The 15625-nt window shown below is 41.7% G+C and overlaps 1 long non-coding RNA gene across 1 annotated transcript; it reads right to left on the bottom strand.

The window, feature by feature from the left end:
• Window positions 1-2234: 2234 nt before the first annotated feature.
• On the bottom strand, window positions 2235-14510 carry LOC121861764. The gene is made up of 3 exons (XR_006088087.1): window positions 14459-14510; window positions 6352-6435; window positions 2235-3148 (listed from the first exon to the last, which is right to left on the bottom strand). It is a non-coding gene; the product is annotated as an uncharacterized LOC121861764 (long non-coding RNA).
• Between the last annotated feature and the right edge of the window lie 1115 nt (window positions 14511-15625).

Genomic DNA, 15625 nt, shown 5'->3' with positions numbered 1-15625 from the left:
TGTTAATTTTGCACACACAAACATTAATTCAATAAAAACAAATTCACAAACATCAATTACAATAGATATGAACAGTAAATAAGTGTTGCTTTCGTATTCTTACGTAAAGTAATGACGATATCTTTTCGCATGCCCACTTACGCGCGCGATCTCTTTTTTTTCTTTACCGTTATCGTTAGCGACTTCTATTGTTCCATTTATTAACATTACTTAAAACAACCATAGTCATTTGACTACAGCTACAGCCAAGGTCTTATTTTCTTCTCTTTTATATGTAGAACCAGTCAGTCACCGGTTTTGTAATCGACGAAAACAATGCCGTGTGTTTTAATATTCTACGTATTATTAATGAATTGTATTGCTCATTTTGCACACAAACAGTAATTCAATAAAAAAGACATTCAATAATGAATCTTTTCTACACGAGAGAAATGACGCTCTTTACGCGATTGTGCCAGTCGTCTGCACGTTGGCGGGCCGTTCAAACCCGTCGAAATTCCACTTTCCGCCGTCAAAATTTCTATTTATTTATTTTGGGCTCTGTTCCAATAAAATACGTTAAGAATTAAAAACTCTCCAAATTTCACGAGCTACTATACGACATTTAACCCTTCAATATGTCTTCAAAGAGGCCGTGATGCAGAGAAAGTGGTGCTAGTGCTTCCAAGCATAAGCACAAGTCACTATCTATCCAGGAAAAGGGTCAATTTCCATGGTCCGGTCCCGAGGTTGCCCGACTAGAGGTACGACATTTCGGTCCACAAAATATCTCACTTATTCAAAGTCCACATACATGCAACACATTTTCCAAATCCACAAACCAAAATAATTTCAAACTGCACAAATGACTATACTATAATCAAACAACAACAACAACAACAAGTCAAAACATTTTTCAAACTACAAATAACTTCAATCAATTACAAACAAACATATACAAGTCTACAAATATTCGAAGACGACCGATCCGCGGACGATTGACTTTCGTCGACGACGCCACATTTTTTACGACTCCGCGAACGAATCTACGACGACAAAAAATAACTCCGCGACTCCGGCCGTTCCGGTCGATTCCGACGACGCCAAACTCCCGACAAAATATTCCCGGTGCGCAATTGACACCCTTCAAATTAAAACCAATAACTATTCCACAATCAACAATTTCACAAGTCCACAACATTAACTTACACTCTTCAACTATTTCCCGATATATAACTGCCCAAACCCGACGCGACCGCGTATTCAAACTACAGACGGTACGTGCATTCTCGTCCTCGATGACAGTTACTTTCCAAATCTAAATAGAACTCCTCCTCTTCTTAACAACAACATTTAGTCAAATATCAACACAATATATCTAATTCACACTCACAACATATATATAACAACAAATAAATACAATCCAACATACACACAGCAGCAGTAATACAACCACAAATTCAATTGGTAACAACAAACATATACAGGAACACAAAAACAACCAACAAATGGGAGTAACAACAGGATCAAGAGCAATGGGAGGGTGAGAAACAACAAGGGAATCACAATCAAACAGAGGAGGAGAAGGAACAGACGCAGAACAAGCCAAAGAATAAACGAGGAAGACATATGGCGAAGAGGAGGAGTAAAAGAAGGAAACAGGAAGAAGAAGAGGACGGACAGAAGCAGGTAGGGGGGAGAAAAACGAAGGGAGTTGCAATGAAACGGAGGGAAAAGAAGCCGCACGACAAACACGTCAAAAAAGGAGGAGGAGGACGGGGAGGCAGAGGGAAAAGACAAAAAAGGGAGGGCTTACAAATTAAACATTGTGCTCGTATTCCTTCCCCTACTCGTCCAACAAATTTTATTATTATACAAACGCCTTCACAATAAACACCTTAACACGAGTGGAGCAACACGGAGTACGGGTGAACGAGTATAAATTCATCCCACAAATATATTACTGCTGCATTACGTATTTCCTTACCGGTAGATGTCGCGGTCTCAAAATAGGTACCCACGCGCACTCCACGACTGCCCGCTCTCAAACGCACTGCCACAATTACGTAAAACTAATACACCTGTCGAACCTTCCCGCCATTTCAAACACGCGACTCTTAGTTAAATCTACTTCCAAATCATTCTTTACGCATCTCGCGGGTATACTTTCGTTTGTGCGCCGCCTCGTCTCCGTCCGTTCTCCGTCGGTCCTCTTTCCCGTCCCGTAAACGGACCCCGATCGACCGTCGTCCGTATCCGCACCCGCCGCTTTACGTACGACCCTTTCCTAAACCGCCATTTACTAAATTCGTCGTCGTCCGTCCCACGTCGAAAGGTTATTGCGATCGTCGCTTCCGCCAATTCCTCTACCGCGCGACTTCTTTACAATCCCCGTCGCATCCGTTTCTCACAATTACGCCGACTCGGCACCGACGAGTCAATTCCTTTAATACCCTACAAAATATATCATTCGTTGTCCCCCCCCCACCACCATCCTTATCACCTTTTACTTTATATCTTCACTAATATATAACTACTCTCTCTGTCCTAAAAAACCCACCAAATAGTCATCATTTCTCCATTCTTATCGGTTACCACAACAACACCATCTATGTCGGTCCGATCTCCCCCGTTCTTTTACTTTCAAAAGGCGCACTTCCCCGCCGCCGCCACCGCGTTCTCTCGTATTTATGCTGCCGTTATTTACGGATGCGCGCCGCATTCCGTGACGTTCTACGATCGTAATCATCTCCCCAAATTAGTGCAAACACCTAGTGATCACAGGCAACATCTTCAATAAATTCATTCTCGACATGTATCGACTTCCTCCGCCTTCGCAGAGTCGGTCTCTAAAAACAATACTACAAACATTATAACAATCGTTACAAACAACACGTACATTCATTTTACACGTTAAATCGTCTTTAAAACAATCGCGCCGGCCCGACATTGATGCGTGTCTCCTTCTGCGTTGACGAGTGTCTTCCCGCACTCGGGAGTGTGGCGTTCTTCCCGTGTTCCGGAGCATCTTCCTCGCGCGTCGACCGGTGTCTTCGTCCGCAGTCGACGAGCGTCTTCGTCCTCGGTTCCCGAATGTCTTCGTCCGGACCGCTCTCGTGCGCCGACTGTACGAGCCGTCTCCGACTCGTATCGGCGCGCTCCTCCGCAACTGAAACGGACAAATTACTGTCAAAATATCTCGACAATTATCTACTATTACAAATTCTACTAATTCCCAAACAAACTTCATCTAACTTCATTCTTTCTACAGTATACCTATACACAAACATATCTACACACTATTGCCAACTAAAACACACAGGCATACTCGACTACCCCACAATTACTCCTCCCGCTCGTGCCGTACGCGGGCGCCGACGTCGCGCTCTGCCGTATCTCCGTAAATACCCGCGACCCCGTCGCCTAATACAAAATCAAACTCGACGCTCCTCCACCCGTCGGTACGGTGTGCACGTCGCCACCTCCCATACTTAACGATTATCAAAAAACATACAATATACCTATACATAACATAATATTAATTGTACATATTCGTACCATTCCCAAGAACTCGAGAAATCTATAAGACGATTGGGAAAGTCCACTCGATCCGGACCGGTGTACTCTACGACCGAATGTACGTCGTGCTCTCGAGGTCGTACCATTTACGTCTGTGAACGTCCGGCGAACGTAACTTCCGCAGATGTCGCGTAAAAATACGCGACGACGGAGATCCGGTACGAGGATAAACGTGTTGGCGGTGAACCAAAAACTATACGGCGAGTTCTGCTATAACGCGTGTTTTGACGACGCGATTTATGAATTGAGGAACGATATTTGTAAGACGCGAACTCGTTTGCTCCGACGCGATTCCACTCGAACGATTGTTATGGCTTCGGTTCACGTTCGACATCGCGTGTTCAATTGAGTCGTGTGTTTTGTTTGTGAACAATTGCAGAAATAATGTATGTAATATTTATGTATACAGTATACCTATATATTATAAGTCAATTGTAAAATTTTAAATAAAAGAGACAATCAAATTACATAGCGTTTCACACCGGCGCTCTCTTTACATCACACAGTGTTTACGGTTCACGTTCGACTTCGCATATTCAATTGATTTATGTGTTTTGTTTGTGAAGAATTGCACAAATAATTTATGTAATATTTATGTATACAGTAAACCACTCACAAGGTCCTACAGTGACAACAAAGGGAAAGTGACCTCGACTGTGACCGTCTGTGCCTATTTTTAGCCGTCCTTGTGGTCGGTAATGCATATCGGTATATTTACTGATCATAATACTTATCTCCTATAAATAATTCATTTGAAATTTATTTTTGGGCAAAGAATATTCGGTAAATGACTGCGTTAATTCTTGAAACTACCCACATTGGTAAATTTAGGACATAAATGATGAACGGAAGTCACGTCACGGATTCGGAGTTTGGTCCTTAACGATCGCCATAAATGTACATTACCGGGTATAATGGTAGCCTCCCTTTTTCCAGAAAAAAGTATATAAATTAAACAAAATACTTGCAGCATATTTAATATATTACAGTATATTATAAATAAATAAATCAACAAATAAATTCAAATTCCCTTATCATCCTGTGTTATAAACTCGAGTCCCCGAGCGAGTACACAAAAAGAAAACGCACGACCGACACATCCTCGAGTGGATAGAGAACGGACATCTCTACTGGGGGACTCGAACGTTTCTCGTGTTTTGTGGGCGCTGTAGCATAATATGAATATGTAAATTGTAAAAATTTAAATAAAAGAGAAAAACAAAATAAGTAGCGTTTAAAGTGTACTTTACATTGTGGCTTGGCGCAGGGTTATGCAGTGTTTACAGTTCACGTTCGACATCGCAAGTTCAATTGAAAAATGTGTTTTGTTTGTGAAGAATTGCACAAATAATTTATGTAATATTTATGTATACAGTATACCTCTACAGTATATGTAAAATAAGAGAAAAACAAAATACATAGCGTTTTAGACCCGCGCGCTCTGTTTACTCCACACTTTGTTTGAAACACGTGTGAAATTTTTAAGTGTCCTCGGTGATTACTGTTTCTCCAATTTTGTGACTATGGAAAAGAAGAATATCTCTGGGAAGCACTCTGGTGATCATAAAAGAAAGGCTATAACACTCGAAGAAAAGCTTGATGTTTCATGACTCCTCAACATCAATCTTCTCCCCCATCAAGTTATATTCAGATTTTTTCAAGGTCAAGTGTAACATTTACTGTATGATTTCAATATTAGATATCAATGTAACATTTATTTAGACTGTACTACGAAATTTTTGTCGATTTGGAGTAATCTGCACCTAACCCTATTTTCTCCATAAGCCCTGTCATTTCTATTACACGAATTTCTATAACACGATGTTTTACAAGAACACAACTATCGCATTATAGCAGAACTACCCGTACTCGAAAGGAAACGTCTCGTATGCATCCGCGTAAACTCGATACGCCTCGTCTCCTCGGGACGTGTACGGCGATGAGGATAATCTTACGTCTGCGTTCAAATGGTGCAATGTGTCTGAGGAGGATCCCTAATTACACTTTTAAGGGAAGTGCATATACCCACGCCACGAACTTTCGGCTTCTGTTCCGAGGGATCGTCCCGTGTACCCGCCTCCGGCGTGCCGCGTTCCTATTATGACCCGCAATGTGCATACAATAACGCCTACTTGCAATACAGTATAAAACATAGGACATAAATACATATACCTCATCCTCCATTACAAGCTACTACATTCTTAACCCTTACACCCAGGTGACGTCCATCTGGTCTCCCCTTTGTGGAGGAGGGGGTGGGGAGAATTCATCTTGTTTCTCGATTTATCCCAATAGGAAGGGAGGGGGAAGTGCCAGCAGCACCCTAACCCTTGGCTTAAACTCCCATTTTTTAATAATACTTTTCATATTGTATCCAACACTTTTAGACCAGATATGACACCTTCAATTCTATATCTCTATGCTAAATTAAGTACTCTCATTATAACACTTGTAATGTCCGTCCCTCTACGCATTTTCGATGGCACCCGAGTCTCGTCGTCGGTCGCATTTTCATTTCTCCCTCGTTATCTTTACGTTCTACTACTCTTTTACTCGTAAATTCCCGTCTTATTTCCTCTCGGTAACCGGTCAAAACTTCCTTCGATATTTCGTCGACGACGCGCCGCTTAATAAATTCTCGTCTCCCTTAAAAACCTTCCACTTACTCTACGCAATTCCTACGGAGACGCCGAGGCACGCCACATACGCATTCCGATTCTTCAGAGAACCATTAAGTAAATACCGTACACTGCGATATAAACATTACAATACGGCGTCGTCCGACATTCTCACCCGCGGTTCGAGCGGCGTCCTCGGCCGGGGTCCGTCGAGTCGCCGGTCCGCACAAAAATGACGTTTCTGACTCCCGTCGGGTGACTGCAAATGAAAAATTAAGGTTAAAAAATATACATAGTCAATTAGGCATGCAAATTATACATGAACCCTTGACACCTAACCCAAATATCTGAGTACATTCTCTAAAGACCTGGATACATTTGCCAAACATACACTTTCCATTGGAAAATCTTACATACTTAGGCAGCCACCAAACGGGGAGATACCACCTCCGCAGACAATATTGGAAGCGTAATGTGTCGTCCGTGGTAGATCTTCCTGCTACGTGGCATCCCTAAAATTGTGACCGAGTCCCGGGTCGCTCGTCTGACTCTGTCTCGATTGTTTCTCTTACTATTGACAACACAACATAAATCTATTGTTCCTCACTTTTGATTTTTTTTTCCATTTTGTATTTCTTTAAGGTTCTTCAGTATTATTGTTACATATAAACTAGGTTACCCCATATTTATGGCAATATGTTTTATTTTACTTGTGCAATAATGCGCCACTTTGAATGCGCACGCGTGTTTTGGTTTCGTTTTTACGGACGGTCCCGAAAATATACCGGAGAGAGCGTCGTCGTTTGTGTCGTCGTCTGAGCCTCTCGCATCATATTTCGTTGATATCCACCAAAAATGAACACTGTAACTTCAACAATTATTATTATTATTACATTTTCGCCCCGATGTGGGTCGGTGACCCGTGCCCGGGTGGGCTAATTCCCATAAAAAAAATACGTATTATTTATTTACTTTGCACTCTTATACGTACGAGTGTCGACGAAATTAATCTGCCGTTATTTACGCGATCTCATTTCTTGCGCACTTTCGACGGTTCGACGCGTGCCCTCGTTCTACTCCGGATGCACGTCAAATACCCGACGACGACGACGACGACCCCTCCGGGAACGTCGTAGCGTCGACCTCCGGCGCGCCCCGCGACGAGAAGACCGCTCCGGAATTTCGACGAGACGTCACGTCGAACGGCGTTCCGGACTATACCCTCGACGATGACTGCGAGTGGCCTCGGACCAAACCCCACGCCTCCCGAGACACGGTCGAGTGAGGCTTCGGTCTCCGTGCTCGCCGATCGCCGCAATATAATACCAATTAAAACACTGCACTGTATGGCAAGTCTACCCTACAATGAATCCCCAAATCTGCTGTACCAAACATTCACTTGCCTAAAACGGTTAGCACAGACACATCCACCCAGGCAAAAGAGGGGACTTCAATCGACTACTCTTGTTACGGCGGAGGAGCCGCGCGCTCGGTCCGTGGGCGTCAAACCCGAGCGTTCCTTTAATCGCGGGCTGTGGTTCCGCCGGAAGATGCCGTTCCTTAGTTTCTGCAACGTGAAAGCCCGTCCTCCCAATTTCTCGCACGGCAACCGCCGGACGCGACCGCCTGCCGATGCCCTCTGGGTCCCACGCCACCCAAACAAACCCACCTAACTTTAGTAAATGGAAACGTACGTGCCCGAGAGTGGCGTACGAGTATTCTACGCGTGTCGCCGCATTATTCTCCCGCCGAATGCATTCGCCGCTGCGCATTTCGATGCGTTTTCCATTGAAGGACTAGGGTGTGGTTAGCAAATTATTTGTTCCTCTAATTGACATATATACAACTTATAAACCCTTCTTCACACTCACAATTTATAATTATAGTCACATATTTTATAGCAAACTCCAATAAACTTATCTAATATTTATCCCATTAATATCAACACTAATAACTGGTCACTTCGACTAAGTGTGTGTAGTGTAATTGTAATCACACAAAATGGTACATTATTAATAAGGTGACCATCATATACTATAAAACTTATTAAATAAAACACAAAAAAGGAACGACAGGTGCTAGGAGAGAAAGGTGGTATGTGGAGGGAAGGGATAGAGGGGTGGAAGGGAAGGATAATAGATAAGGAAAGGAAGAATGGTACGTGAAGAAAGGGAGGGGGGACAGATGGTGGGATAGAGGGGTGGAAGGGAAAGATAATAGATGAGGAAAGGAAGAGTGGTAAGTGGAGGGAGGGATACATTTAGCTGGAGGTAGAGGGAACAAGGGGTGGTATAGTCGTCAAACTATCCGTTAATCTTTAACGTCGTGTACTCGGAGCTTCCGTCTTCTCGAGTGCCGGAGCGGGTCGCCGCAGTTGTTTTGGGGGTCGACCGCCGGGCAAGTTTTAGCATTCTTACTCAATGAAATACTGTACATTACAAATACACGTATAATATGACCTTAAGCTAAAATAACCGTTGACTGAGCTTTAGTTATCCTTAAAATAGCATCCATAAAAATAGAAAAACACGTAGGTTATTCTCGACGATCGTCTCGCGTCGGAGAGCGGCACTCGCCGACCCGTCTCCGGAGCGACGATCTACGGTCGTTCTTCGTGTCCTTCTCCCGGATCGCGCTTCCGCTGCCCGAGGCGACTTCTTCTGTGGGTTAAGTTTGTGATGTGAATGCTGCCTGCATTTAATAATTATACTGCACTACATCTATACAACCATTGCATAGGGTATTATAAATCAATCATAATGCCCTCGTAAAATATCGTGTTGATCATTTTTAATTTGTGTCGTGTACCGGTAAGCAGAGTGTCGAGTGGCCGGAGGTGTGTCCCGGGCCGACGGCGAGACGATACCCTACGTGATGGAACTAATCTACGATCGTAACTAGTCTATTGCTAGAAAATGCAATATACTGCACGCGAGACTACGTAAACGAGTACTTCTCGCAAACGACGACGGACCGTACGACTGCGCAATACGGGCCGAATCTCGAGCGGGCCCGCATCCGCGGACGGACCGCCCTCGGCGTGCCCGTCGACGGACACGCGCGCGACAAAAATCGCCACGACTATTTACTAAACGAAGAAACGGCACGTCGACGACCCGACGGCATTGTCGAATATTACGTCGTCGACGCGTTTACGTAAAATTGTTACCGGTCCCGCGTACGCGTCGGTGACGCGAGGCGCATTCCTAGAGAGCTAATAGCTTTAAACCAAATTTGGACTCAATTAAAGTGGTTTCAATGGAACAATTTACTTTGGTACTCGAGACTAACACAAAATACTAAAAAGACCCAATATACCCAAATGCACCTCGGCCCATCTCCTACAAAACATCGTTTTTGTAGTATCGCGTTAAAACGGACGCTCGTAAATCGACGCGGCTAAAATTACGAGACGCGAAATGGCCCGTTTACTCGTGATCGGATTCGCGGCAAGATGGGGAGGAGGGTTATCGGTTTGACAGTTGATGCCAAGGTCTAGAGCTTATTTATTTATCTGTCCTTAACAGTGACTTTCAGGTTTTCTCTTATGAAATATCACTAAACTGACTTGGAAGAATATAATTAACATTGCTGGAATTCTTATAAAATTGTGATTACTTTGAATATAAACATGCTATAGTTCACATACAAATTTTAGTTGTAACTAATTTTATTACAAAGGGCTACAAATTTTTATCTCTTGTGCAAAATATACAACGTTTATGTTAAAATTATTAGCCGTCTTGTAACGATTTTAGCAATGCAAATTAAATTCTAACTTTTGTCTGTGATATTACTTAAGATAAAGCCCGGCGACACCGACGGTTGGCGCCCGGGTCTGTGGCGCATTTTTTCCCGGCCGGGAAATGACCCGGGTGAATATAATTAACATTCTTGGGATTCTTGTAACATACTGATTAATTTGTATATAAACATGCTATAATTTCCACTAGACATAACAATTTTAGTACCCAAATCAAATTAGTACAACAAAACTCCAGCTTTGCACTAAGGTCAATTATTTCTTTTAGTATGCTGTGTGCATGAAAATAAATGAAGAAATTGATGTAAATCTACCCAAAAATACAGTTCAAAAACTTTATATTATAAAATGTACTACAGTACTGTACACTAACGTACAACAATTTTTATCTCTCGAGCAAAATATATGACGTTAACATTCAAATTATTGGCTGTCTTGCAAGGATTCCAGCAATGCAAATTATAATCTCCTAACTTTAGTCTGAAATATTATGTAAGATAAAAACTGTAAGCCTAAAACCCTGGCTCAACAGATGGGGGAGAGAGTTAAGAGGAGATGTTTGACAGTTTGAGCCGAAGGTCTCTGTGAGTTTATTTAACAGTCCTACTAAGCTTCTCTCATTTTAAAATGCCAGTGAAATGACCTGGTACAATATAATTAACATTGCTGGGATTCTTGTAACATACTGATTAATTTGAATATAAACATGCTGTAATTTGCACCGGACATAACAATTTTTGTACCGTAATCAAATTAGTACAACAATGCTCCGGCTTTGCACCGAGGTCGTTTATTTCTTTTACGTTTCTTTTATTGTGGTGTCTGCATGTAAATGGATGAAAATAAATGAAGAAATTGATATAAATCTACCCAAAAATACAGTTGAAAAACTTTATATTATAAAATGTACTACAATTTTTATATCTTCAACAAAATACAGTATATATATAATGTTTATATTCAAATTATTGGCTGTCTTGCAAGGATTCCAGCTATGCAAATTGTAATCCCCTAACTTTAGTCTGAGATATTATATAAAATAAACACCTTAAAGCATAAAGTTATCACCAATGTTTTGTCTGGGAACACAAGGAGGGAGGTAGCCAGCGAGCAGGGGGGGGAAGTGAGGTGACAATGTCTTTATTTATTTGAGATAAGATTTGACAGTTGGCGCTGAAGGCCCGAGTGTTTATTTATCATTACTTAAGAGTGACTAAGCTCTTCTCATAATTTGCCACCCAAACGACCTGGGTGAATATAACTTGTAAGATAGTATTTGAATATCTGTGTAAACAATCTATATTTGCCATAGACATAACAATTTAAGTACCGTAATCGTTTAGTACACGTACAGTAAGGGTTTGCACTCGGGTCCATTGTTAACCGAGGGACCGCTGTAATTGCAGTATACTTATACTGTACAATATTGACTAAATTCACTAGATAACGTACATCACTAATGGTCGGTAAAACTTGTCAAGTCTCTCGGTATGAGTGGCACGTGTTAGTGCTCGAGTCTCCCGTCGTGGAAGTCCGTTTTCTCTCCCTTCGGGATGCCCGAGTCCATTTTCTCTTAATCTTAGAGTGCAGTGCACCAGAGACTTCGTTATTCCTCAGTAATGACACAGAATTTCAAATTGCAACTAGGGTTGCAATTGTTGAGGCAACTAGATATGTCCGATTACAGCAAATGTGTTATTGTCAATTTGTAGGTGAAAGATTTTATCCTCAATAGATGTAGGTTAACATTACACCTGGAGGAAAATGCTTACTAAAGCCTAAGGAATGATATTCCTTTAACACATAACATCTAGCCAGTACGGGAAGGATCGTCGTGTCTCCATCAGGGGGGTCTTGGAGTGGTGGTCCAGCAGGCATCACGGAAGTGTTTTTTCGAGGGGGGGCACGGACGTACGGTCGGCCTTTCACATACGCGGGTTTAGCATTCACGGATTCGCAAATACGCGGATTGCCCCGCCAGAGGAATATTCTGTACATTGAAGTAATTGAAGTACAGTCGGCCCTTAACATTCGCGGGGGTTAGGTAACAGAGATACCCGTGAATGTTAAAAATCCGTGTACTATTGCTACCCCCCCCCAAAAAACAATCCCTGGCCCCCCCATGTCCTTATTTACCGTATATACCTGTGTGTAGTTCGAGTTTTTAAGACAAAATTATTTGGCAAAAATTGGGGGTCGACCTCTTAACGGGTAATAGTTTCGTTAGGTTGAAAAATATTTACCAGTAACTACCAGAAAACAATGGAAACGATGCACCAACACACCACCAGCTGTGAGTGTCGGTACAGTTGCCAGGGCAGATCTCTTGCGAGCCCAAAGTAGCCAAATCCATGGTATGGTAGCACAGGACGATGTAAAACAAAGTATTCATTCATTAAAGTTAACTCGTAGATACTGGACATAAATTTTTGTTCATTACATTTCAAGCATCAATCTTTGTTAATTAAATTTGAAACAAGAAAAAACTACGATACTGGATTTTCATTAAAATATTACATCACAAGTATATTTTACCTTAACCGTGACTGAATGAATATATTCTCGGAAATAAATATGGAAATGTAATATTTTTGCTGGAATGACGTACATATTATAGTGGGAAGTGGGATAAAATCATGACGAAACACTTTCGCTTTCTTTCGTTGTTCAAAATATTTTACCGTAATCGCTTTTCGAATGGTTTTCAGTTAAAAAACTGTTGCATCACAAGTGAATTAGGATAGAATATTATTGTAATACAACAGTTTTTTAACTGAAAACCATTCGAAAAGCGATTACGGTAAAATATTTTGAACAACGAAAGAAAGCGAAAGTCTTTCCTCGTGATTTTATCCCACTTCCCACTATAATATGTACGTCATTCCAGCAAAAATATTACATTTCCATATTTATTTCCGAGAATATATTCATTCAGTCACAGTTAAGGTAAAATATACTTGTGATGTAATATTTTAATGAAAATCCAGTATCGTAGTTTTCTCTTGTTTCAAATTTAATTAACAAAGATTGATGTTTCAAATGTAATGAACAAACATTTATGTCCAGTATCTATAAATTAACTTTAATAAATGAATACTTTGTTTTACATCGTCCTGTGCTACCATACCATGGATTTGGCTACTTTGGGCTCGCAACAGATCTGCCCTGGCAACTGTACCGACACTCACAGCGGGTGGTGTGTTGGTGCATCGTTTCCATTGTTTACTGGTAAATATTTTTCAACCTAACGAAACTATTACCCGTTTAGAGGTCGACCCCCAATTTTTGCCAAATAATTTGGTCTTAAAAACTCAAACTACACACAGGTATATACGGTAAATAAGGACATGGGGGGCCAGGGATTTTTTAGGGGGGGGGGTAGCAATAGTACACGGATTTTTAACATTCACGGGTATCTCTGTTACCTAACCCCAGCGAATGTTAAGGGCCGACTGTATATGCTATCGGATGTTAACCGGCGCACGACTGTATGTGTTTTTGAAAGATGCAAATCCTCCGAGGATTCGCATCGCACGTAGCGCGAATTTGGATTGCGTGTCGTAAACGGACGCCGAGCCGGTCATTACCGGGATCGTACGTCAAATGAACCGAGGAATTATCGGAAAGACACAACGGGGAGAGAGGCGCTATTATTAGCCTTCGCGACGAGGGTACGCGCAACGCTCGAATAACTCGGCACAATGGGGCGAGCGAACCCTCGGGCATCGCGATGGGTTACCCGCCGCTAAACGACGGGCGACGCGCCGATTAAAATCTTATTTTGACGTTAAACCGACGCCATTTACGTATCGATAATATTTGGCAGATCCCATTTAGACCAATATATTGTATATTGCTGTACCTGTTCACTCTAATATCAACTACTATTTGCTCCGTCACTCCTCAAAAATCAGACGTGTCGTCGACGACTACATTGTGCATCTCGGTACGAATAAAACCGTCACTACGACGCGGTGGCGAAACGTATGCCCCGAGGTCCGTCTCGGTCTAGCTCGTGACGTTCCAAAACTCTTCCGTTTAATGTATATTCCGATATTTTTGTAATCCTCGGTTGGGGCCTCGCTTCTAACCGGCACGATACATACATTAATATAGCTCAATGAATTTCTTGTTATAGTAAAGCATATACCGTACGGTCGTATGTCACACGAGGACGACTCCCTCGCTACCCGCCGTCTACGGCTATTGCTCATATAGTGACCGGATGTACCTGTACCAACTTATGCTGATGCACTGGGGATCACAGCAAAGTATTTCATCTAGAGTTTCAAATTTTACCGCTAGAAAATTCAATCGATACTTTTTGGGGGACCGTACATAATTTGGGGGGAACTGTTTTCGTTGTAGAAAAGTATCTTGGCTTTTATAATGTGAGTCTATAGGAATAGTGATTCGATTTACCATAGGTTTTTATAAGACACAGTACTCTTTCAAACTGGGGAATGCCTGTAGAACTTTCCTAACATTCAAAGTACCACAACAATATTAAATACAATACCACAGACTACTTGAGGTCCAGTAAACTTTATGTCCAGCCAACTTCATTCTAGTTCACATCAGGTCCACTGTAGGCAGTGTTGGAGAAAGTGCCTGAAAATATTACTTAAGATAAAGTACTGCACTGTTGATATGTAAAAATTTAAACTATGTCCTGTAGTCTTCTTCAAAACTATGCAAATAAAAGTTTACTCAACTCAACTGATTCATATAAGTAGAAAAAAGTATTTAGAGTACCACAGCATTTATAGAGTATCATAATTAATAAACAATGACATTATGTTTTGAAAACGAAAGTTAAAGTTATTAATATACTGTACTGTACTTTAAAGAACCACGAAATAAACACACATTCAAAATTGGGTATGGGATGAAAAACGTGAATCTGGGCCATATTTTGGAAGTGTCGCGTACCGCCGACGCCAATGGGACGCGACTTTACGCACAAACATTTACATAAATGCCCACTTTTATAGGATTACTGTACAAGTGTACTGAAATACAAGTACAGGTTGTACCTCTCCGGTCCGGCAACCACGGGACCCGACCGGTGCCGGACGCTGGAAATTTCCCGACCGTGGAAATTCGCCCTCTTCCTGGACAGATAGTGACTTCTGTTTACACTTGGAAGCACTAGCACCACTTTCTCTGCTTCGTGGTCTCTTTGAAGACATATTGAAGGGTTAAATGTCGTACAGTACCTTCTCAAATTTCGCGAGTTTTTAATTCGACGTTTTCTATTTGAACGCACAAAAAAAGCCGACACATTTAAAACTTTTGACGGCGGAAACTCAAATTTCGACGGGTTTGAATGGCCCGCCGACGTTCGGACGACGTGCACGATCGTGTAAACGGCGTTATTTCTCTTATGTACGAAAGATTCGTTATTATTTATTACTGAAAGTCTTTTGGATTGAATTAATGTTAGTGTGTGCAAAATGAGCAATACAATTCATTAATAATACGCTCAATATTAAAACGCGAGGAAATGAGACGGCACCGTTTTCGTCGATTACAAAAAACGGTGACCGACTGGTTCTACGTATAAAACTGAAGAAAATAAGACCCCGGTTGTAGCTGTAGAAAAATTAATATGGTTCTTTTAAGTAATGTTAATACATGGAACAATAGAAGTAGCTAACGATAATGGTAAAGAAAAACAGAGATC

This window comes from Homarus americanus, unplaced genomic scaffold (assembly GCF_018991925.1).
Source record: "Homarus americanus isolate GMGI-L3 unplaced genomic scaffold, GMGI_Hamer_2.0 scaffold5273, whole genome shotgun sequence".
NCBI lineage: Eukaryota > Metazoa > Arthropoda > Malacostraca > Decapoda > Nephropidae > Homarus > Homarus americanus.
The sequence above is the reverse complement of the archived record's forward strand: the minus strand, read 5'-3'. Positions and strand labels throughout refer to the sequence as shown.